Raw genomic sequence first — 24930 nt, 5'->3', positions numbered from 1 at the left:
TTCAACATTTTACAGCTAGGGTAGTTATCACTTACCACAGAGAGACTATTTTTGACAGTTTCACTGTGCTGCTGTGACATGTGTGCCGCCCCCTCTCCTACAAAATGAGGTGGGTTTCTTCAGAAAAAGGCCATGCATTTCCTCTACGAAATTGAAAGGTTTGAGCTCACAAAATGGCTCAAGGAAAAAACCTCCCATTGACAGATCTACTGAATAGTTGTTTTTGTTTTATTTGAGAACCATTCTTATATTTGTGCCTGCCTCTGCTGGATTCCGCCCCCAATATTTTGTAAGGTTTGTGGAGCTTAAAAATAAACCTCTATTTATTGCATCAGATTACAGAGGCTTTAAATTAAATCTAGGAAATAAACTTGAAGATACTCCAGGAAACAATTTACTGGAGTTTTTAAAAGCTTGTGAGTTTACGCTGTTTACTCACTGGTGCCCCAGTTCAGTGGAGCTAAAACGATGCCTTAGGCTTGTTGTGAAAGGCAAGTCTTTAGATGGAAGAAGATTTATAGCAATTCAGGCAGCTGCAGAATAGGAAGCTTTTAATAAAATGGATACAGATCAATATGGCACTAATAATAATAATGATAACAGCAGCAGCAAGTTCATGTGAAGATGTTCACAACAGAAAAATACAAAATAAAACAAAAACAAACAAATAGCCCCCCATTTATTTATTTTTTAAGAAGCCATAGTATGTTAATTAGCCAAATGCCAGTTGAAGAGAAATGTTTTTGCCTGGTGCCTAAAGTAGGTAATGAAGATGCCAGGCAAGCCTCTCTGAGGGAGAGCATTCCACAAATGGGGAGCCACCACAGAAAAGACCTGTTCTTGTGTTGACATCCTTCAGACCTCTCGTGAAGGGGGTACATGAGGAAGGGCCTAAGAAAATGAAGGCAGGGATTGGGTTGGTTCATATGGGGAGAGGCGGTCCTTGAGATATTGTAGTTCTTAGCTGTTTAAGGCTTTATAGTTCAAAACCAGCACTTTGAATTTGGCTTGGAAAGTAATTTGCAGCCAGTGTAGTCAGGCCAGGATCAATTTAATATGCTCAAACCGTCTCTTGCACAGGTGAGCAACCTGGATGGTGATGGCTGCCCTGCTGTTGGTGGTTGATGGAGGGGGAAGTGCAAGGCTTGGCATTTTTCTAAGCTTTTGACTCTAGGGAGGAGAGCTCAGAATCAAGCAAATTCCAGGTTAATAGGGAGAACTTTGGAGGTGCCAGCCCTTCTCTAGGTATTTGCTGTACCACCTCTTCACACAGACCTATTCAATAGTCCACTTTCTCAATGTGCTGGTTTGACCCTCTGAACCATAATAAACAGCCACTGTGTGATGCACCTCATCACGAGTTAAGAGTTAAATGGGGGAGATTTACTTTAGCAACAAGCCATCCCATGGACGAGGCAGTTTGCATGCTAAAGCAGAGTTCTCTAACCTAGACTCCCCAAAACTTCTTGGATTACAAACTCCAACATCCCCAGTCAGCTTACCCAACGGTCGAAGAAGACTGTGCTAAATATAGTCCAGTGAATGCGCAGATTTTGTACAAGGCATGCCAAGTGTGCTAGGTTATAGTGTATGCTAAGGTTTTTTAAAAAAATAAAATTATTTTAGGTGTTGATCATCTATCTGGTTGTATTATTTTGCTGTTTGATGCTCCGGGCTCCTTTAGGATGAAAGATGGGATAAAACAGCTGAAAGGACTTTCTTTCTCTCTTTTTCTGTATTGGAAAGGTAGATAGCATGAAGAAACTGCTCCTTTTAATTTAAGATATTAGCAAAGCATTAGCCAATTAAGAGCTTAGCTTGTTCCTGCTTGGTCTCCTGGGACAATACTGCCTATTGCTGTGAGTTAGAGCACCCTGCCAACTTCAGCACCCTGCTGTGTCAATCTTTCAAAGTCAGATACTCTGTGATGTACTTGCTGCCACCTTTTATCAATACCTCTAGATATCTGGCACAGTGGAAATTGTCCTTGATTGAAATGCAAATATTGTAACAAAAATAAGAGAAACACCAAAGAATCACTTTGTGATATGGCAGTGTCAGTAAGAAACGATTGCTTCACCTGAGTCATGAATCCTGAGGCGATGACTATGTTGTTAAACTTCTTAGAGAATAGTTTTCAAATGCAGCTTGGTTAGATATATTCTGCTCTGCTAACTCCCAACACAATACAGAAGAGCCTAGTTCTGACAGAACTGAAATGCAATGCTACAATTTAGGAAGATCTTCTTTCTGTGGTTATGAACACGCATAGATATGGGGGAGAAATTTGATTCAGCTCACATTGACAGGCAAATCTACCTGATCCACACTTTTCAAAACAAAATGCAAACTGAAGCGTAGCCATCCTTCAGCGTTTGCACTTCTCTAAATTTTGCAATGCAGTGGTCCAGCCTAGTAATGTGAACAAAAATGCATGCACTATAGTGAAATGCACATAAAAATGCATTGTATTAGGGGAAATTGCCTTGCAAAAAAATGTGTAGATTGGGCAAAAGTGCATACAAAGATGTGCCTATTAGGATAAATTTGCGCTAAACTGCTGCTTAATTTTCATGATGACTTTAAACAAAATTGCAAAGTGATGTGGAAATGTGAACTGAATTTAAGAGCAGAACAATGAGAAAGTGAAGTGACATATACAAAAAACCAACAGATTTGCCCACCACTACATTTGTGAGAGGCCTTCCCATCTCCCCACTGCAGCTGTATTCCAGGTTCAAGGAAAGTCTTGTTTCCCAGGGTGCCTGAGCTTATGCTGTTGCTACTGTGTATGTAATTAGGAAAAAATGGGGCTAGTGGGAAGGGAGAGTTAGGGGAAATTGTGTGAACATTGAAAAGCTTGCAGGTGGGGTTTGGAAGGTAGCATATTATCCCAGTGTTGTAAGCAAGAGGTCAAAAGACTGGATTTGAAACTGGCTCCTGGGGAAATTGAAGTAATTTCTGGTTTGTTGCTGCGGCTGCTATTGATGATGCTGTGTGTGGAAAATAGATTGTGACCTGAGTTGGGAGATGAGGAGGACCTTGCACATCAATACCAGGGAGGAGAGAACTTTCTTTCCCCAGTATTTCAAACCCTTTGTTCTTTGAACCCTAGGAGGGGGCAGCAGAGAAAGCTACACTCAGCAAGGAGACAGCACTGCCATGAGTGAATGTAGAAAAGTCACTCATAGGGAAGGCTGTACGATCCTCATTTAATTAAGCCTGAGCTGGTGGCTTTATTTGTGATAAGTTCTCCATGCCATTCCCTTCTTTTTCTCTTTCACTTAAAAGCAGAAGCTTCACACTGTGCATGAGGTAGTTCAAAGGTCTCTCTCACTTTCTAGAAGTCCACGCAGAATCCTGAAATTGCTCTTTCTATACAAATATGATCAGGTTGTGCCCTTTGGCTTTTCCCTTTCCTCTGTAGGTTGATCCCAAGCACCCGGCTACACTCCCCCTTGCAACAGAGAGCAACAACTTTCTTATGTGGGCATTCAGTTCATGAGAGAACGTGGATTATTGTGAAGCTGCAAGGGTATGTGTGAAATTACAGCCCCCTTCTCAGGCACATGCTCTTAAACTTGTACCATTTCCTCACATACCAGCTAATTTATTAAGGCAGATTTAGAGACCCTCCCCCCATCTTTCAAAAGGTCAGTTAGAAAGTCCTGTAAAAATAAAACTGCTTAGAAGCAAATGCATTAGTTTATTGAGGCATACTTCCTGCATTTATCCCCTCCCCTTGATATTCAGTAGGGCAACATAGGCTTCAACAGAAATTAGGGCTAATAAGGTGAAAGTGATTTTTTAAAGAGCAAGCTGTATTGCTAACAACTAATTCAAGAGATTGCCATCTCTTAATTCTGTACTGTGTTTTGAACGATCAATACTTAGCCATCGCTGTATCCTAAAGATAATAGCTTTGCTGAGATGCTTTCCCAGTCCGTTACTGAAGTACCTACCTCATGCCAGATGACTCTGCTAACATTAAACAAAAACAAGGATTACTTAATAGGTTTAAATGGACATGGAGATAAGTTTCCCCCACTTCAGGGGAAAACAGCTTTTCTGTGAACAGCACAACTTGATTGGGGGGGGAGGAGAGCAGCTTTGCTTAAATTAAATTAAGTTGGTTCTTTTAAATTAATATTGCTGCACTACGTATATCTAGCAGGGGTGTGCAGTGGCTTTGAATGAATCACGCATCTCTGAACTAAAGTGGAGTACTCTGGACTTGTCCGAGAGAAAATGGGATCTGTACAAGGTTTGCTGAGTTGAAGCAACTTGGAGCCCCTCAAGTGCCTTGCGGTGCCTCCATGATGTTCACAGTTTCTAATAGCCTGCCTGCAACATTACATCCTCATTTATCTTACCTCCTCATGACACCTCCCCATGGAAGGTCTGGAAGAAGTGTGGTAGGCTTTTAATTGGTGCCTAAAATTAAACAGAGCAGGGGCCAAGAAGTAGGGTTTACTTCTGAGGAGACATGTATAGGATTGCAATGTTGTGCGTATATGCATTTATATAACCCATATTTCACTCTGAGTTCTGCAACAATCAATAAGAGCTGTCACCCTTAGTAAAAGCACATGCTGATCTTTCCCAGTTGTTTTCAGTGCTTCTGAAAATCGAAACAAATCCACCGCAGCTGTTGGCTGGCAGACATATATGTACTCATTGTGACTGTTGGGAACTTAGTTGATATGGACAAATTGGTCTTTTATGCACTACCTGCTGTGGTAATGTCTACTGTCCCTTGCTTTGGTTTCTCCTTTTCAATGAACTGTGTAGATATGACTGCCTTGGTCTGAAAACTGGAGGATGGAGCCTCCTCCTCACTCATTCAATTACCAAGGTTAGGAGAGGCTGCTGTGTCGTTTCCCATCCATATGCAATGTGACATCCTATTTCCTGCAACTGCCAGGTACTTGAGTTGGGTCCAGAGGACTATATTTTATTTCCCACACTGACAAAACATCGACTGCTGTGATTAATGGACATGCTCTGAGGTTAAGGGGAGGGAAATGCAAAGGGGTTGGGCAGATTCCTTGGATCGTTTGCTGGAATTCTGAGCCAGATAGCTAATCTATGCTTATTACTAGCAGGGAGTTTTGAAAATAATATCAGCGGTATCGCAAAACAAAGCACCAGCTGCATTTGGTTCTTTGAAAATGGGTGAGCGTTGCCACCAGAAGGATCTGCCAGAGCAGCCTGATGGCTGTGAATCTGTTGGCCATGTTGGACAAGTCAAGATTGTGCTTATATCTTAACCTAGTAAAAAATATATTTCATTGTTAATTTTAGCTACAGACTACAATAAGGGATGGGGAGCCAGTGGTCCTCTAGCTATTACTGTACTCCAACTCCTATCATCCCTGACCACTAGCCATGTTGGCTGGGGCTGATGGGAGTTGAACAACGAAAGGGTCACAAATTCACCATCCCTTATCTTTGCCCATAGAGAGCTGGGCAATCTTGAGAGATCTGGGCCTGCTCCCTAAGGTCTGGTGGAGTGGTCTTTCTTTGTGCCCTCTCTATGGTGGTCTGGTGGAGTGGTCTTTCTTTGTGCCCTCTCTATGGTGAAGGCGTGATTAGCCAGGGCTTTCTCAGCTATTGCACCTACAGTATGGAATGCCTTGCTGCATAAGGTTTATTTGATCCCCATCTTTGCTGCTTTCCTTGGCAAAAGCTTTTCAGTTCTGGCAAATATTTGGCTTGCCTGGCAGATGATGTTTTATACAGTGAATGATGGGCTGTATGGGCTGTGCCTGCTTTCATTATTTAATAAATAAATAAATACACTGATTTGGGTTTGCATGCGTGTGTTTGTATTATGGGAATACATCTTAATTGTGGTAAGCTACTCAAAAGCACTGGAAGGATGTGATATAACTTTTAAAATAAAATCTGCCAATCACATCTTGTTCCAAACACTGTCCCACTTTACTCATCCTAACATTTCTCAAAACCCAAACAGGAAAAAAAATGAGCAAAGCAGGCATACAAAGGAAGAAAATAAGGAATTGGTCTTATTTAGAGAAAGCAAGTGGAAATCTATAAGATGGCAGAGGGAAAGGAAAAGAAATACCAAAGGATGAAGACAATTCAGAACCAGTGGAAGCATGTGTGTTTCATAGAATTATTGAACTGTAAAGTTGGAAGGGATCTTGGGGGGCGTCTAGTCCAACCCCCTGGAATGCAGGAATCTCAAGTAAAGCTGGATGGATGACCATCCAGCTGTCTTTTTCAGGTTTTGCTTTGCTTTTTAAAATCAGGACTAACCTGAGAGGTGTTTGGTAAAGTTGATGTTCCCCTTGAGGTCCGGTCCTGATCCTGGTTGGAAAAGCACAACTGCTGTGGGCTGTGGGAAGTCGCACATGACATTCTCCAGTTCCCCAAGAATAGGGCCCAGGAGGCTGAGTGTGTAGGCCATGTTCTCTCTACCCAGGCTGAAAAGGAACTGGATCCTCTCTCAGTTGTCCTACTAGTCCTGCAGTTTGATTAAAATCTCGCGTGATCTGGTGGACCTTTGCCAGGCCCAAATAGAAGTCACTACACATATTCCCAAATACGTTCCTATATGCTCCTCAAACCCATTATGCATTGTATTTAGAAACTATCCATAAAGATGGAGAAAATTTCAATAAATGAAGACAAAGCAAAATTTCAATATATGATGACAAATTAAAATTAATGAGACACTCTGTTCTTCTTAGCGTGTGCCTGTTTTGCAGAAACATGTTCCCGTTTTGTAGCATTTGGCTTGTTGACTGCATGAAAAACCCGAAGCATTGCATACCATTGCTCATGCTACATGGATACTGCGATCCAACAAGAGGAAATTTGCACACTAATTGGTGCTGTGTGTGGATGAAAAGCCTGATTTCGTAGCCAGAGACCCCCTCTAATACCAATAAGGAATGAAAGGAAAGAGAGAACAGAGGCTGGATTCAGCTGTCCCATTTCCTGCCACCCTCTGAACAGATGGTTGGAGCTACTGCAGAGATGCTGAGGGGCTGTGTGATTTCAGGCCAGCTCTTGGACTGAACTTCTCAGATGGGAAGAATCTACATGCAGCACCCATTTGTTTTACGTGTTTTCCGCTTTTGGATCTGAAAACGTGAATTAACATTTATGGAAAACAGCTGTTTCTGCTAATTACATATAAACCAGGCTGTTTTCCATCAGTTGGGAGATATCAAGGCAGGAAGGAGTTATGGCCAGTCATTGGGTAAACTGGCCTTTATAGGGCTTAAGGGTGGGCTTGTTTTTTATTTCTGTTTTTGCAGATCTTCAAAGCATGCCTGGAAGTGCAGGCCCCACAATGGAAAATATTTTATTTATTCTGGGCTCCAAATACTGAATTTGTGCTAAAGCCTTCCTCTTTCTTATGACCACCGTAGGCGCAATGTATCTGGGGGGGTTGCTGGTGCTCTGTCAGGTCTTAATTGTACTAATTTCTTTAATTATCTGCTCTGGTGAAGTGGTAAAGCCTTAAATGAAATGTTTCCTATCTTTCCTGGGAATATGCTTTGGAGATCCTGATACATGAAATGTTCAGCAAGTATTGGTTTCGTTCATTTCAATGGGGTATATACAGGAAGAGATGTAGAGGACCGTCAAGGAAATATCTTTAAGCTTGATCCCCTTCACCTGTTTCTTCTGTATTGTTGTGAGTGATTCCACTATTATGGTCCTTCATTCATGTGTGCCTTTCTAAGAAACTGTGCAGCAGATCTTACTTTTATGCTGAATTTGAGGAAGATAGAGAAGGCAGGGAAAGAACACGAAGTTGGACAACTTATACTTGTGGTGAATAGTTGCTGGTAAAAAACAAACAAAATTCTGAAGGATAATTTCAGCTAGAAATTCGCTTCACTTCCCAGTGGAGAGGAATTGCGGTGGACCACTTGGCCACCCACTCTCCTCCGGGGGCAGGGGATGAAGTCCCGCGTCACCCAGAGGTTCCCAGCCACATCATTTCCAGCCAGCCAATCCGCTGGCTGGGGGACGTGTGGCTGGGCCCGTATTTTCAGGTTTCGACATTGGCTTTGCTATGGACCCCAGCTGGTTGCCGTTGAGGGGCCCGGCAGGATTTTTTCCACTTGGCAAATTTGCATGGGCCATTTGATTTTCTGCTACCTCATAGCAATCATCACAACTTTGTAAGGGTTGGCGGTTAGACATTGGTTGATCTTATGCTGGGGGAGGGGAGATGTGGCCATCACCTGCCCCTCCAAGCTTAAGGGTATTCTGTTAAAGAAATCCGGGGGTGTGGATTGTGTCTGAAGCCCGAGGCGGAGCTAGGGCCATGCCACGACCCTGTCGGGAACCCAGGGGGAGCTCGAGTTGATTTGCATCGATGGGGCTCCCCCTACTGGGGGAGTCAGATATAGTTGGGTCAATTCCAATGCCTAAGCCAATACCGCTCACATTCTGTAACCAATAAAGTTGTGACCTAAATTTGCCCAATAACCATTAACCTAATATCCGTGTCCTTGTGTCTTAGTCATCAATGAGGGGGTGGCTTCGGGGTCTCGACACGCAACAAGATATATTCTGAGTATTTGGTTTCTATTACCTAAGAGCCAAACTGCAGGCAGTGACAGATTTGTGGAGGGTTTATGTTCTGGACCCCTGTGCCTGTTGGCAGGGCCTGAGTAAGGCCACCTCACCCTGTTCTGCCTATGCTCTGCCCCGCCCCTTTTGGTGACTTTTTGGTGACGTGTTTGAGTCACTTCTAGGTTCAATCTGATGTGCATATGCATGGTCACACACATAAGCATAAAACAGTTGTCTGTATAGCATTAATTGAAGGAATTAATCAACATAGCATTTTAAATAGTATCAGGACCACAGGGATTGGGAAGGAGAGCTTAACCCTTCCCCTCTGTGCCACTGTCTTGATAAAAATCACACACACACATACCCCAAGGCACAACTTCCACAGAGCGAGACTATGGAGGATTTGGTGTCAGGGGAATATGGAGCCACACAATTGAAATTTTCAATGTCCACATGATCTTCATATCAAAACAGTTTTCATTTCTCAGTGTGAAGTGCTTCTTAGGTGCTCACAAACAAAATCACAGGAAGGAAAGTGAATCGTGTCAGCTCCAAAAAACCCCCCAATTTATTTTCACATCCTTTGGTAGGTTTTATCCACTTCTGTCATCTTGTAAAATAGTTTTTTGATTTCTTGGCTGTGAATCTGGGTTGGGTGGAGGGATAACAAAGCCTCCCCTCCCCCCCCCCGCCTTGAAATGGATTTGGACTTGGACCTCAAGCCAAATCTGGCAGCCTGAGACCCACTTTGGAGCAGTGCTCAACTGAGGTCTTGACTGAAATTTGTGGTCAGTGCACACCCCCTAGTAGTAACAATGATATGACACTGGAGATTGTGATGATTTATTGATTATGCAAGACAGATTAAAATAAGAAAGCCAACTTCTCCTTCACTACATAGCCAATCTGTGAAGCAGAAACAAACTGAAGATGCCAGCATTTCCCATGAAACTAGATGCAAAGCAAATACTAAAATGGTGCTTTGAAGCACGAGAAAGTTTTTCAAAAGACCTTTAAAGGTTGGATAACTTTTTAAAAAGAAAAACCATAATTATCACTTGTTAATTGGGAAAACAAAACAACAAAAACAGCAGGTCGGATATTTGATTGGGATAATATGTTCTGCTGGTAAAATTGAAATCTTCACATCTTTGTTCTTTGTGCTTTAGCTCTGGCAGCAAGCACAATTCTTGTGCTTTTCACACTTGTCATGAAAAATGCTTTTGATCTTCGTTGCTGCTGTTAGTATGCATGTGCAAAAAGCAGAAAGCAGATTTAAAGGCATTTATTATTAGGGTTTTTAATCAAATGTTAGCCATTCTGGAAAGTCAATGTAAAAGTATATTTCAAGTTTCCAGTGTCATTTTCTCTCACCGATATGGACAGATCACAGCATATTTTCCCAGCATGGTGTCCTCCAAATATTAAGGTAAAGGTAAAGGTACCCCTGCCCGTACAGGCCAGTCTTGCCAGACTCTAGGGTTGTGCGCTTATCTCACTCTATAGGCCGGGAGCCAGCGCTGTCCGCAGACACTTCCGGGTCACGTGGCCAGCGTGACAAGCTGCATCTGGCGAGCCAGCGCAGCACACAGAACGCCGTTTACCTTCCCGCTGGTAAGCGGTCCCTATTTATCTACTTGCACCCAGGGGTGCCTTCGAACTGCTAGGTTGGCAGTCGCTGGGACCGAGCGACGGGAGCACACCCCACCGCGGGGATTCGAACTGCCAACCATGTGATCGGCAAGTCCTAGGCGCTGAGGTTTTACCCACAGCGCCACCCGCGTCCCTCCAAATATTACTGGGGTCTAACTCCCACCAACCCTAGCCAGAATGACCAAAGGTTAGGGATGCTGGGAGTTGTTGTACAACATCTGGAGGGTGCCAGGTTGGGGAAGTTTGGATGATATCTTAAATGCATTTCCAGTCCTCTTCCTATTTTGTTTCCCCCATTATATTTTACTACATTGGATTTTTGCTTGTTATTTTTATTAGGGATTCACCCCCTTTTGTACATCTCTTTGATGTGTCTAATATAAAGTGATAAGTTCTGCAAGTAATAAATAAAATAAATTGATCATATATTTGTGGGTGGCAAACCCTTGATTCAGGAGTTCCCAACAAGACCTACCACCCTACCCACAATGGTGCCATCTAACTGGGCTGGGGAAAAAAAAGCTGAGTTGTTGCAGAGTCATGACCATCAATGCCTTGAGTCCTGGTGTGCCAAAATGGTGGGATATAAATTATTGTTGTTGTTATTATTGGAGTAAAAATATGTCATTCATTCTCCTTCTCTAGAAGGGGAACAACAATGTACAAAATCTTATTTGCCCAAGGTGTGACATTGCATGTTTCTTTCTGCCTAGTGTGAATCTCTTTCCTGTGAAAGTTGGCATATTCCCCCCACCCCACAATATAGTAAAAACAGGCTAGGAAGGGATTTGTGGAGTGATGTATTTGCATGACAATCCATTCGAAGCAGAAAGCCTGTTTACAGTGGGCCCATGCCTGAAGGCAAGCAAAAAGCAATGGCTCATCAAGTTGGTAAGCCACCTTGTATATGGACAATTAATTCCAGGGTGAAAGATCATATTGCTAGGAAGAGAGCTTTGTTTTATGGACTGCATGAATGCCTCTGTGTGTTTACAGACTGTTTTGTTGATGGTTTACTTTTAACCATTTTGTGACTTTCTTGGTCTTCAAAGTTTCTCAAAGGCAATACAGATTTCCAAGCTCAATTTCTCCTCTGGGTGAGTAGTTGAAATATGACACCCTCCCAGAAAATCATAGCAGAAAGGGGGAAGATCCTCCTTGGTTTCTGATTTCTTTAGGTAAAGGTAAATGGACCCCTGACTGTTAGGTCCAGTCACGGGTGACTCAGGGGTGCGGCGCTCATCTCGCTTTACTAGCAAAGGAGCCGGCATACAGCTTCCGGGTCATGTGGCCAGCATGACTAAGCCGCTTCTGGCGAACCAGAGCAGCACACGGAAACGCCGTTTACCTTCCCGCCAGAGCGGTACCTATTTATCTACTTGCACTTTCATGTGCTTTCGAACTGCTAGGTGGGCAGGAGCAGGGACCGATCAATGGGAGCTCACCCCGTCACAGGGATTCGAACCACCCACCTTCTGATTGGCAAGCCCTAGGCTCTGTGGTTTAACCCACAGTGCCACCCACGCGAAACCTGCAAATTTTATTCTTGATTTTTTAAAATATCCACTTACAGCAGCAGAAGACTCTCTTTTCAGTTTCCCACTGGCCACACTTCCTGGAATGCCTTTGTTGAAAGTGATGCTATGCCCTTGTTGTGTTGCTCCCAGTGCATTCTAGGAAATGGGTGGGGGTCTTTCTACAGCTGCCTCTTGACTGCACTTCCTACTAAGACCCAGTAAGTGGAGACCTGCTTCTGAAAAGTTCAGAGAAGCTTCCAAGTAAGCAGTGGAATATTGGCCCCTGGCCCATACTCAAAGGGGAGAATATTTTTAGCAAATGGTGCTGGTGGTGGCCCCAGCTTCCTGTAGAGTCCATCTTCCACTGAAAGCAGCTGAGTACCCTCTGCTCAGATATTAATGTGTTGATGAAAGTAGGGCTTAGAACAGCAATGACCTGCATGACCAGATCAGTCATAGTCGAGGAAGAGGATAGTCCCATCCAGCAGCAAAACAGCAGGCTAAAGGGAATTTTTTAGTCCTCATGCACTTCCTGTGACAACATTATACGTGTGTGTGTGTCATTATATAATCTACAAATATAAATGCAGAGGCAAGGAAAAGACAATATTAACTCAATTCAATGAATTTCCCCTTGTCAATCTGCATTTTACAAGCATGTTAATTACTTTGCACCAAAGTGACTGTTTTAACAGAGTAAGCTAAATTTCAATAAATGGAAATAAGTTGTTAGCTTTGTCTTTTAAATGGATGCAAGAGGGGATAAAGTGTTTCAATTTTGTGTAAATCACTTAGTTCATTTATTTAACAACCTCAATCAGTGGAGTTTTAAATGAAGCCAAATTCTGCTAAAGGAAACAAATAAAGTCAATGAGGATTGGCCTAGGTTGCCTTTTTCATGCCAGCTACCGGTGCATAGCATTGCATGATTGCCGAAGAACCTAATCTGCAAGGGAGCTCTAAGGATTTCTTCCATCAGCTGTTCTTTTTCAGTTCTTTTCTGGAGAAATGCTCTGATTCATAATCATGCCACTAATGTCAGCATCTGAACTCTGAAGACTAGTCCAGAAAATTCAGTTTGACCTGTTCAGCAGCAGAGTTTTGTAATATGATGCCCTGTGCAAGGCCAAAATTTGGCACCCCCAAAATGAATCTTTTCAATTATGGATCCTTTCAATTTTGCACCCCCTTCGGCTCAGCTTCCTGTATGGAAGAACCGCTGACCAGAACCTAAATCCTGGGCTGACCTGTTACTGTAGTATAGATGAGTGAAATGATTCAGTCTGCGATCTGCCTGGTGTCCTTGACTGGCTCCCTGTCTCCAGTTTCTCTGTATTTCAAGGAACAACATTTTACTTGTTTTCCAGGACACTTTATCTTACTCCTTGTTGCCTCCTGCATGACACCACCATAACACTCCAGTAGACAGTCTGTGAGCTGCTCCTGAATCCAGATAATATAAACTATATTTTTAACAAGATAAAGGTTTCTAGCTATGTAGGATACTTAGAAAACATCTCATGGTCACGTCTATTTCTCCTAAGGTTTGGAAGCGACTGGTGAATGTAGGTGAGATATTGTGTGCTGACCTGGCAAGATGTGTGTTTATAATTCTGTTTGTGGATATTTTCCATGTTTTCAAGTTGAATGCACCTATTCACTGGCATGTACAGTCTCTGCGCATTTTCCACTGCACTTGCATTAACTATAACATGCACACAGACTGAGCTGCCTGCTTTGGAATATGTTTTGATTCGTAAACAAATCCTTCATTCAAATTGTTGCACCTGTAGCTTGCAGCAAAATACAGGCTTAGACAAGACAACAAAAGGTAGCGAGGATATAATCTTTTAATGCAAGGCATTTAGTGTGATCCTTGTATATAAAACAAGCTGGGGAATTAGCATGCATATATTGTAAATATAATAGGATAATAGACTTTTATTTTTCTTCTTGGAGTTTATTACTTAGCATATCCCGAATTATTATGAATACTTTCTTGGGTCATTCTTAATATTTTGCACTAGAAAATCAATGACACAAATGCATCTTTTGCTGTTTCTTGGGATTAACAACTGAATAATTATATTGTAAGCAAAACCCGACTCTAAGGTATTTAGCTTTCAGAAATCTGTCACAACTTATTAGGTTCAGAACTAAATAGAGTAAATAACAAAAACTATGGATAAAAATAAAAGCCTATTATAGTTACTAAATATACATGCCAGAACTAGAGTGTGTATGGAAACTATATTCTACTGTCCTTTCAAAGTGATAATAATAACGTATAACACCATTTTTTGCCCGGTTCATCTGGCCGTCAATTCATTCTAGGCTCAGGCTGCTTACATAGCTCAGAACTCCACATGAGCCTACCTAGACCTCAGATCATTATGAGAGACCCTTCTGTGCATGCCCACTTCAAGAGAAGTTTGGAAGGTGAATGATGAGGGAACAGGCCTTTTCAGCAGTGGGGAGCCTATGGGATGCTGTCCCCAGCCTGGTGCTGACACTGACATCTTTTTGGAACCAGATAAAGACATTCCCATTTCCCCAGGCATTTGAGTGAATACGTTATGGTCTTTTTTTTTCTTTTGACAAAGTAATAATCATAAATAAATAAGAATACTAATGTGCACCCCACCATTGAGACCATTCCAGTGAACCTATCCAACCTCCCAAAATGTCAACACCTCTTGAGATGGTTTGACCCCTTTCTGTTTTAACAGTACAAATTCTAGAAACACCTTCCATATCGCCCCCAAATCATTTCTCCTGCGTATTCCCTGTCTTACCTTAATGGCACATGCCTGTTATGATCTTTGAAGCTATTTGAGGTAGCATTTTGGGGATCATCTTTTGTTCTGCAAGTGAGGAGAGAGAGAGCGTATTGTTGTTATTCTTGTGCAATCCCCCCCCATTTGATTTTAATGCTCTATTTGTTTGAATTTGTATGAATTGTTCTACAATGCTTTGAGAAAAATAACCAATGTGACCATTTTGTGTGGGGGTTTTGTGTGGGGGTTCCGTTCCCACCCCCATGCACATTGGTCCCTGTTTAGGGAACCTTTTAATGTTTAACAGACCACTGTATTTTAATACTTTGTTGGAAGCCGCCCAGAGTGGCTGGGGAAACCCAGCCAGATGGGTGGGGTATAAATAATAAATTATTATTATTATTATTATTATTATTATTATTATTATTATAGCACACCCCTGCCCTCTTCCAGGTCCAAAAGGATCGTTGACGATTGCTTGTTAGTTGATTGTGCCAAAAATGGTTACCATCTGTATCTCAATCCTGGTTCAATCTCTGTCACTCTGTGTAATGGTTCTAGGGATTGCTTGTGCGTAAGTTGCCTTTACTCCTGGCTAGCTTGCATAGTTGAACCCTTTCTGACAGAGCAGCCCCTATTTCGTGGCTGCTTCAGTCGCTGGCAGAATCTGTCAGTGGGCGTTTCTTAAACCTCTTCCAACATAAAAGCTGCTTGACGCCCAGTCTCCTCCCCCGTTGCCTGCGCGAAAGCTTTTTGCGCGCTGTGGGTGTGGGCAACGGAGCACTTGTCCCCTCTCCGCTTGTCTCCTGTGAAGAGTCCTGGAGCCACCTCTCCGCTTCCTCTATCTCCTCCCCTTCTCCACTGGTGTTACGCTGATTTCCTTCCCCAGCGTATGGGCTATCCCTCCTCCTACTGGGACCCTCTCCACCATCATCTGGGAGCCCTCTCACCTCCTCCTGCTCCGATGGCAGTTCCCTGACACTCTGTTTCTGTGCAGAAACAGCTGCATAATTTTCTGTGTAATTTTCTGTTTCTGTAAGTCCATGAGCTCTGCAAGAAGTGAGGCTGTCTAAAGTGTTTCCTGCAGAGCACTCAAGAGCTCAGGATTGTGTTTTTTTTTTTGTTAAAGCTCAGCAGTGGATGATTTTTTAAAGAAAATTAAAAGGTTGCAAAAATATCCTACATTGCTCTGTTTTAACAAAAACAAGCTAACACAGACCCCTTTAGAACTCTTCAGGCAGTATTCTTCACAACTTGTTAGAAACCTGTAAGGCAGGGCTTTCTGAATGGTGTGTTTAGTGTGTTGGCTGCAGTGTGTAGGTGTGTAATGTGAACACAGGAAAGGGGGTTAGTTTAACCTCCGGTTTGCTAGTAAAATTGTTGTGTTGCGAAATGATGCCTGTCTGAAAAGTGTGTCGCCAACATGAAAAGTTTGGAAAGCTCTGCTATAAGGACCTATTAGGAGGCCTTAAAGCATGTCTGAGGGCACAACCAACCACCAGAAAGAAAGACTGGTATGAGACTGTAAAGATTTATTTTTTTTAAAGAAATGTACAATCAATAATGCACACCACTTGGTCTTAATAGTATCCTTGAATCTATTTGTTTGCAATTTGACAGGGATAATCCACTTTGAAGAGTCTTCTATACATTTCATCTACTTTGGCCAAAAAATGAAAAAGTATTTTCCTTTTTTATATTTCCTATTATAAGTGAAAGGTGCAACACTGTGCTTTATTTGAAATTCAGCCCAGTTTGGAAAGCTGTTATAAGGATATACAGTGGTGCCTCGCAAGACGAAATTAATTCGTTCTGCGAGTTTTTTCGTTCTGCGAGTTTTTTCATCTTGCGAAGCACCAATGTGTATTGACGGTTTTCCCATAGGAATGCATTGGCAGTTTAAAAAAAAGGGCGCAAGACGTTTCGTCTTGCGAAGCAAGCCCATAGGGAAATCCGTCTTGCGAAGCAACTCAGAAAACGAAAAACTCTTTCGTCTTGTGTGTTTTTCGTCTTCCGAGGCATTCGTCTTGCGAGGTACCACTGTACATGGAAATTCAACCAAGGGGAAGCGAGGAAGTCACTTTACAATGTCAATAAGTGTAATTTTAATAAGGTTATGATTTATGTTTGTTTGTTTGTTTGTTTTGTTTGTGTATAATTTTGTGAAACTTAATAAAAAAAATTGAAAAAAAAGAAAGAAATTCAGCCCAGAACCTGAAACAAAGATCCAACTGGAGAATGCACTGAGTGACTTAGAAACAGATTGGATTTTGTTTTTTAATGCAGAGCTGCAGATACAAGTTGAATATTGGGGCCTTTACGTACATCCTAACCTGATCTATTCTTCATATTGCCCAGCTTTGACTTACCTTGTTCCTTAGACTATGCCCCCTTACCTTACTCCAGGGGACTCAGCAGGAGTCATCTGTGACAATAGTGGCCTGTTAAAGTTAGGCTGGGATTTTATCTTCACTTTTGAGCAGAGAAAGACCCCCCCCTTTTTTAAAACTCAGTGGGACTTTTTTTTCTGTGTAAAGGTGAATAAAACTGTCTTATTACTTGGCTAGAGGAGCTGGCAGGATGCTTGTTGAATTTATGGTAAAAAACTGAGTGATAATGTAAAAAATAATAATCGAGGCAATGTTCAAAATGTGCTTGATGGATGGCAACAAAAAGAAATTAAACAAGGGAAAATAAAAATGCTTTCGGATTTGGCAGTAACTCTCTTATGTATAAGATGAGCACTACTGCCTTTGCATTATAGAGTTTTAGGAGTGGGTAACACGCTACACTTGTGTTAGGAAAGACCAGTGGTATTTTAGGTTGTGGTGAGAAATTATATGCAAGTACACTAAATCGGCATCATCACAGTGTGATTTGAGCTGATTTATGCACAGCTCATGGTGTGTTACATCAGGCAGATATTTGCTTTAGCAAATGTTCAGTGCAGATTTCATTTATTTCACTTTTGCACAGTGACTACACATGGTCTGAGTGGTAATACAATAAAGATGGGTTAAGATACTGATTTTTAGAACACTTGCTAAGGGGTAAAGTCCACTGAAGATTGAGAGCTCATGCACAGTGTTGTTTAATGTGGATAGTAAGCTTCCTGTATCTCCATTAATTCTTCATTATCTATGAGACATTCTCCTCCAAATCACTGCCTTCTCACACATCCTACCCTCCCTCAATCCACATTTTCTCAAACCAGGTATCCTGCGGAAAGGAGACGTTGTGAGAAAATCCAGATTGAGGAGGGGAAAGTGAGAGAAGACAATGATTTGATAGAGAACATAATATGGATGGGTAACAAATTACTGTCCAAATTAAATGACTGCGTGGATGAGTCCTGAGTAAACATGCATAGGTCTGAGCTGCAAATTTGTAAAGTGGGAATATGCATTTCAGGGGGAATTGGAATAGAATACACTTTCGGTCCCTTTCAACTACAATTTTATGAAGTAAAAAACCCATAACCATCTTCTAAAAGCATATTATCAGCCCAGAAAAATTTATGTTTAGTCTATAAAGAACTGTTAACTGACAGACAGTTTTTATTTTCATTTTTAAAAATATCAATATATAAAAATATACAGTGGTACCCCGGGTTAAGTACTTAATTCGTTCTGGAGGTCTGTTCTTAACCTGAAACTGTTCTTAACCTGAAGCACCACTTAACTAATGGGGCCTCCTGCTGCCGCTACGCCACCGCTGCACAATTTCTGTTCTCATCCTGAAGCAAATTTCTTAACCTGTAGCACTATTTCTGGGTTAGCGGAGTCTGTAACCTGAAGCGTAGGTAACCTGAGGTACCACTGTAAATGGTTCACTCACTCATAAGGCAAGAAGCAATGGGGTTAAGCTATAAGAAGACAAATGTTGCACTTCTCGCTGAAGTGTTCTTTTATCTGCTGGCTTGCTTAATTATACTGTTTTGCCTTTTAAAACTATAAACTGGAATCAATTTTGATGAAGGGCAGTGTAGGAAAAGTGTTAAATAATAAAAGAGTAAACATTAAGACAAATCCTCCTGAGTGATAAAACAAGGAATTATGGCATGTTGTAGAATATCATTTTTCAAGAAAACGCTAGTTAAGTATGGTGTTTATATAGGGAGAAAAGTGGTCATATTCACAGTGCCCAAACCATACAGTGTCTTACATTAAATCATGCTCAGAGTGGAATAGAAATACCTTTAATATAGTGCTAATCTATTTCAAATTAAAGTAAGTAAGTAGGCAGGCTGGTGTGTCTTTTTTCTCCTAAATCCCAAATTGCAGCTCCTTATCATCCTCATTATGGCAAGGATGTGTGAGAAATCTTTTCATAGACAACTGACTGGAGAGCAAAACTGAGCCTTTAAAATGACCAATTTACATATAAGATGGATTTGGCTTACTGTAGTGACGATTGCATGGTCCGCAAATGTGAGATCCTACATCAAGTACATAGGTCAACAAGTACCTCAGTGGGTGACATAACACTCACTTTTTAAAAAATGTATTTTTATTAAAGATTTCTTGGTTTACAAAAGTATGTGCAATGTCTCTTTTTTCAAGTTACATTTTCTACAGATCAGTTTCATTTGTTGAGACACTGGAAATGATCAACACATATAAAATTGGCACATGTATTCCGCCTTCATGATCAATGTAACACAGCTGCAGTTTTGTACCCGAGTATCCAAACTGAGGTACAAAATGTCTCTTAAGAAGCTGTAGACATTCATTACAGAACTTCTTGTACCAGTTAGAATGTCTGTAACAAGTTGTAATTATAGGATTTTAAATCTTGCCTTAACTGCTAATTATAGGATTTCACATTTGTAAACATTGGGATCATTATTGCAACAATCCAAGGCAAAAAGTACTACAATACTATTGAACCACCAAATCAATTCTTCTTGATTGGTTGTTCTATAGCTCAGTTTTACACAAAAGTTTTATTTTACTCTGATAATGGGTTAATGACCCTTATCTATTAAAATGTTTTCTTTTGATCATCTGGCCATTTTTGCTGTGAATGTGCATTGCACTGTTTAATGCTTGTAAGCTTCCCCTCTTTACATTTCACACGTTTATATTATTAAAAAGTTCACAGGGTACACAATACTTTAACCATGAAATTAAGCTATCTCAATCTCCCCAGTACTAAATTATTATTCAATATAAAAAATAAAGCAAACCACAGAACATTTGCAAATCATAACAATGACCACTCCCCACATCAAATGGGGGCGCCTTTTGCATGGTCATGCGCAGCCCCCCAGATCCCAATGCGGCTCCTGGTAGTACGGGCTGGCTTCGCCCTCCCCAGGCCAGATACCTGGAGGTCTCCACCTATGCCTACCTCAGCCAATCACCCAATGCCGCCTAGGGAGGCGCTGCCAGGGGATTGGCCAGGTAGGGGGAGGAACCGCCCTGCCCACACAATGGAAGGTGAATCTTACCTACGAAGCGTCAGTTGGCTCCAGAGCTTCTCCCACTCTGCCTTCCCTCAGTTAAGCCTTCTTTTGCAGGTTAACCTCTTCTCCACAGGTACGTGGGAGCTGCTACATGATGGAAATGAATTTTCCTGCATTGGCAGGTTTTGCCTTCCCTGTAGCAAAATGTCACAACTTTGGTGGTTTCAGGCCTTGGGCAGAATCCTTTAGTCTATCTTCCCTAAATTGGGGGGGGGGGGCATGAAGCAGTGACCCATGTCCCCCTTGCGGTGTTGATCCCAAGGTTCCCCATTAAAGGGGTCTTGAGAGGAGGCATTGGCCATATGCCAAGAGGTTGCCATTGCTCTCCCCTGAGATGGCGGCAAAACGGGGGGCGGGCTCTCTGCTTGAACATATGTTCTCCAGAGCCAGCCCAATCCCCACACGTTCTGAATAACCCTGATGTCCCCCAGATCCCCAGCTGGGGACTGGGAAGGATAAACGCCCAATGCCTGAGCCAAGGTCTCCCTACATCTGAAACTTAATAAAGTTGTGGCCAATTTTAATCCCATAGCACGTTGTCTTGAGTCATTATTCCACTCAGGGGTCGCCTGGGGTTGGGAGGACTCCATGCAATAAAACCCAGCTTAAGCTTACGGATCAAAAATTGGTCCTTAACTTTTACATGCTCATCTGTCTTATCCTCCCCTTGAAGGTGCCTAGTTTGCAGGTGGGTCAAATTGAAATATTCTTGGCTATGGGAGAGAGCATGGCATTTCTTGCTGACCATTAAGAAGCTGACACTTAGAGCCCAGCAATGGTGGCAGTCAGCACCGTACGGCAAATGCTGCACCATGTATTAAGGTGAGCGGAGCTTGTCAAATGCTTCATATGGAGAGATGTAAGAATCACACTCTGATTTTGTGACTGCTAAAGTTGCTTGAACACAACATGCCATCTTTTACAGACTAACTGCATAATTGTATTTTGATTATGATTACTCTCTCAAGGCTATTAAAGATTTTGCTGGTTCTAGGGGAAGGAAATGAATTAATGCTATTGAATAAAAGAACAACTGCTGTAGTTACGGTGCCTGATCAATATTGAGTAGACTCTCACTGGGTGGGAGTCTATGAGTCAGGAGCCAATAAGAAGTTTAAAAAGCAACAATTGTGGTTTGGCAATGTGATGCTAGGATTTGCTGCCAATCGTTACAATACGACATCCGGTGGTATTCTCAGCTAGAAATTATATTTTTGTGTTCCGTGGCACTTCCTCCCAAGCAATGGTGCCCAGGATTACATCATAAATTTTGTGTTTCTGTTCCCTTGTTCTGGGTTTGCTCTAAAACTACCATACCGCCGTCTGATAAGTAAGTTGTCATACTATCATCTGACATAATGCGGCAGCCTAGCTAGGCATCTTGACATGACAGTTTGCAAAGATACATAGATGAAACTGTTTGAGGGATAGAAGACAGCTATGCTCATGGCCTGGCATGCATTCTGATGGAAATGTATCTCTAAACTTTGGCATTCTTACTAGATTTCATATTTTATTTTCAATAAAAGTGGAGTTAAGCCAGCTGCTCCCTCTGCAATAGAACAGTTAAGCAACATCTTTCTTAATATTCACTGCTTTAGGGAATGGTTTTTTTTTTCCATGTCAAGAGTTGTTAATAATTAGATCATGTTTAGCTCTCTTCTGAACATTCATATTCAAAAGCAACTCCCCCTGGCACAGACTCATACATAGTGAATACATTTCCTTCAATTTCTGACATCTTTTAGTAACAAATTTGTTGTTCATTTGATAGAGCAGAAGACACTCAGTGAGGACATACTACTTCAGTCTTGAGATGTTTCTCATTGGTTTTTAACAATTCAAAATGTCTTTGAACATTGAGGTTTTTTCTTTATTTTTCTTTTAGAAAGTGTTTTATCCTGTCTCCCACCTCAGTAACCTCCTTGCCTGTCAACTTGTAGCTGGTTTTGACAAATGCAGGAATGATGTCTCAGGAATCAAGAAAAATGGAAAGTTAGTCAGCGCTTGACATGAACCGACCAACCAAGAGCAGAAATAATTTACTTTCTCTTGACATAACTGTGTCATATCCTGGAAAGCGTTTGACATCTGCTAAAGGCAGATATATTTTTAAAAACCTGTAAATTAAACTTTGAGGAAGAAATTTTAGCTTTTCCTCGATAGCTTTATTCAGTACTTTTTTGTAACCTCAACTAGAGAATAACAGTATTTCCAAATACAGTGGTACCTCGGGTTAAGAACTTAATTTGTTCTTAACCCGAAACTGTTCTTAACTTGAAGCACCATTTTAGCTAATGGGGCCTCTTGTGCAATTTCTGTTCTCATCCTGAAGCAAAGTTCTTAACCCGAGGTACTATTTCTGGGTTAGCGGAGTCTGTAACCTGAAGCGTCTGTAATCTGAAGCGTATGTAACCCAAGGTACCACTGTACTTTTTCCAGAGCTTCTAAATTGCTTTGCTCTTTAAAAATCTGGTTGCACTTAGTGGCGGAGAGCAGGTGGGGCGGGGCTGGTGCGCATCCTGGGGGCGTGGCGCGCTGCCCGCAGGGGCATGGCATGCAGCCTGCAGGGGCGTGGTGCCTAGCAAGGGGGGGCAGCCGTGATGGCACCCCACCGGGGGCCGTGCACTCCCCCAACACTCCTCTTCCTCTGCCACTGGTTGTACTCCTATATACACTTACATAGAAGTAAGCCCAGTTGACCTGGTCTTAGAGCTGAGGAGATATGTACAGCATCGCACTGCTCATCTCTTTCAGTTAGGCGTATGGAACTTGTGGTGTTGTTGGACTCCAACTTCCATCAGCCCCAACTAATAGGGCCAATAGCCTGGGGTGATAGGAGTTGTAGTACAACAACATCTAGAGAGCCACAAATTTCATACTCGTATTTTAAAGCATTGTGGCATTCTTAGCTTGATATTAAGAATGAACCAAAATCTAATCTTTTACTACTTGCGATACTTCATCCCTGTGTTTTTCCACATTTCTAGACTAAATTCATCTGAAATGGTCCACCTGAGTGCCACAGAATGATTAGTTGATCTAATGAGCCCAAATGTAGTGTCTTACAAGCCCATACTATGGGAGTGCTCATATTCTGTTAAAAAGGTCAGGCTGAAGCACATGACACCATGTACTTCAGCAGCTGATGCTCATCACTTCCCACCGCTATTGATAAAGTACACATGTACACTCTCTGAGCTGCTTTTAATTAGGGTCAGTGTGACTGATGGGTCACTGAATGCTAGTTATTAATTAAAGCAAGAGCATCTGCTGTGCTTGACAAATCAGGAAGAAAAAGGCTATAATCTCAATGCTTAAATGATGAAGCAGTCAAAGCTGTTGGATCATCAGGATTGCACCCAGATAGTTAAGTGTGGGCAAGTTTTATTTAATCGGCAAGTATTCGTGTTGTGAGAAAGTTAGCCGCTGGTGGCAAGAAACACAGCGGGAGTTTGTCAAGTGTTCGTCGAAAAGAGAATATTGGGCCCAACTTTCTGGGCGCAGTCTGCTGGGAACCAATGTGCAAATATCCCACTGAAGTGAGAGATGCACATTTTCTTTTAAGTATGTGCTAGACTTCACTAGAGCTCTGCCTACAGGCCTGTAGGGAATCCAGTCCACTGAGTTATTAATTAGGCTCTTTTACAACTTGTAATATACCATAAAGGCTTTGCTGCAGTATTGTGTTCCAGAAAAAAATCCTACTGGGAAAAGCATAATTTTGTGTGGTTAATAGAGCACTAAAACAATCAACTCTATTGAGGAGTTTCAAGGGGGGGAAAAGGTTGTCTTTATATAAATATCTCTAAATATAAAGTGCTATCATTCTTGTAATAGCTCTCTCTTTTCTCCTGCTGAGCTACAGAATGATGTTTGGTCAAAGATGGAATCAGAGAGGCCAGGGCCAAAAAGCAGGCAGAGCATCACTCTGATAGGTGTTTGCATCTAGTTCCCTGAAGCAAAGGACCTACGTTTAAGGCTTAGACCCAGTGACCAAATGTGGCCCTCAAACCTTTCTATCAGGCATGCAGATCTCTCCCCACACGACACCTGCTCCCTAGGCTCTACCCCTCACTGGCCCTGTTTCACATCCAAATGGATTTGGACAAATCTGGCTTTTATCTTTAGGTGTATTAATAAGCCTTGTGGAGATCAGAGAGAGGATCTGATCCTAATATTTTCAGATATGTCCCATCGGATATTATTGTTGTCAAATATTCCATGGCTGAGTGTTTGAAGCATTTAATCGCACATTTGGAGCCACTTATCCAGATTTTAATCTATAAGCAAATGGATTTTCTGGCTGCACTGATAATTACGTTGTTACAAAAGGATGTCTTTCCTTTTCAGAAATTAAATCCTTACTTGCATGTCATGAAACTAATTCCTATTCTGCTGTGCCTCTGAACTTCCCTTCTTAATTAAATTTGCTTGTTGTTTTTAACAATTCGTGCCTCCTCTTTATACATACCTGAGCACAATTCATCGGCCTTGTTTGCCTTGGTGCTGTAGTTGTATTTAAACATAATTAATAAAATGCAAATGTGGTTTTTTCCAGCATAAATGGATTTTTTCTTTCAAAAAAGAGAGGGGGGAATGGCATTTGCCATGAAAGCTGTGTGATGAAGGAACACACACATTCAGCTTAAAAGCAGTTTTTAAAAAGATTTTCATTTGCGCAGATGCTGAAAATCACATTATACTTTATCTAGTTTGTGGAGAAACAAGATAGGCAATCTCCTTTTTTAAAAAAGGATTATGACTAAAAATAGATTTAGTTGGAAGTGTTGAAAGATCAACTGATTATTTAAATTATGGGCCCTGACAAAGAATAATAAGAAACATTGTTAAGGAAGCACATTCCTCTGCTATTTCCTCAGCACGCTGACTCAGAAAATTCACATTTTGTTTGAAGAGTGAGCCAGCTCTGGCCTAGTCACAAAGGGCA

This window comes from Podarcis tiliguerta (genome assembly GCF_965153285.1).
Source record: "Podarcis tiliguerta genome assembly, chromosome: 7".
Classification (NCBI taxonomy): Eukaryota; Metazoa; Chordata; class Lepidosauria; order Squamata; family Lacertidae; genus Podarcis; species Podarcis tiliguerta.
This window is presented reverse-complemented; position numbering follows the sequence as displayed.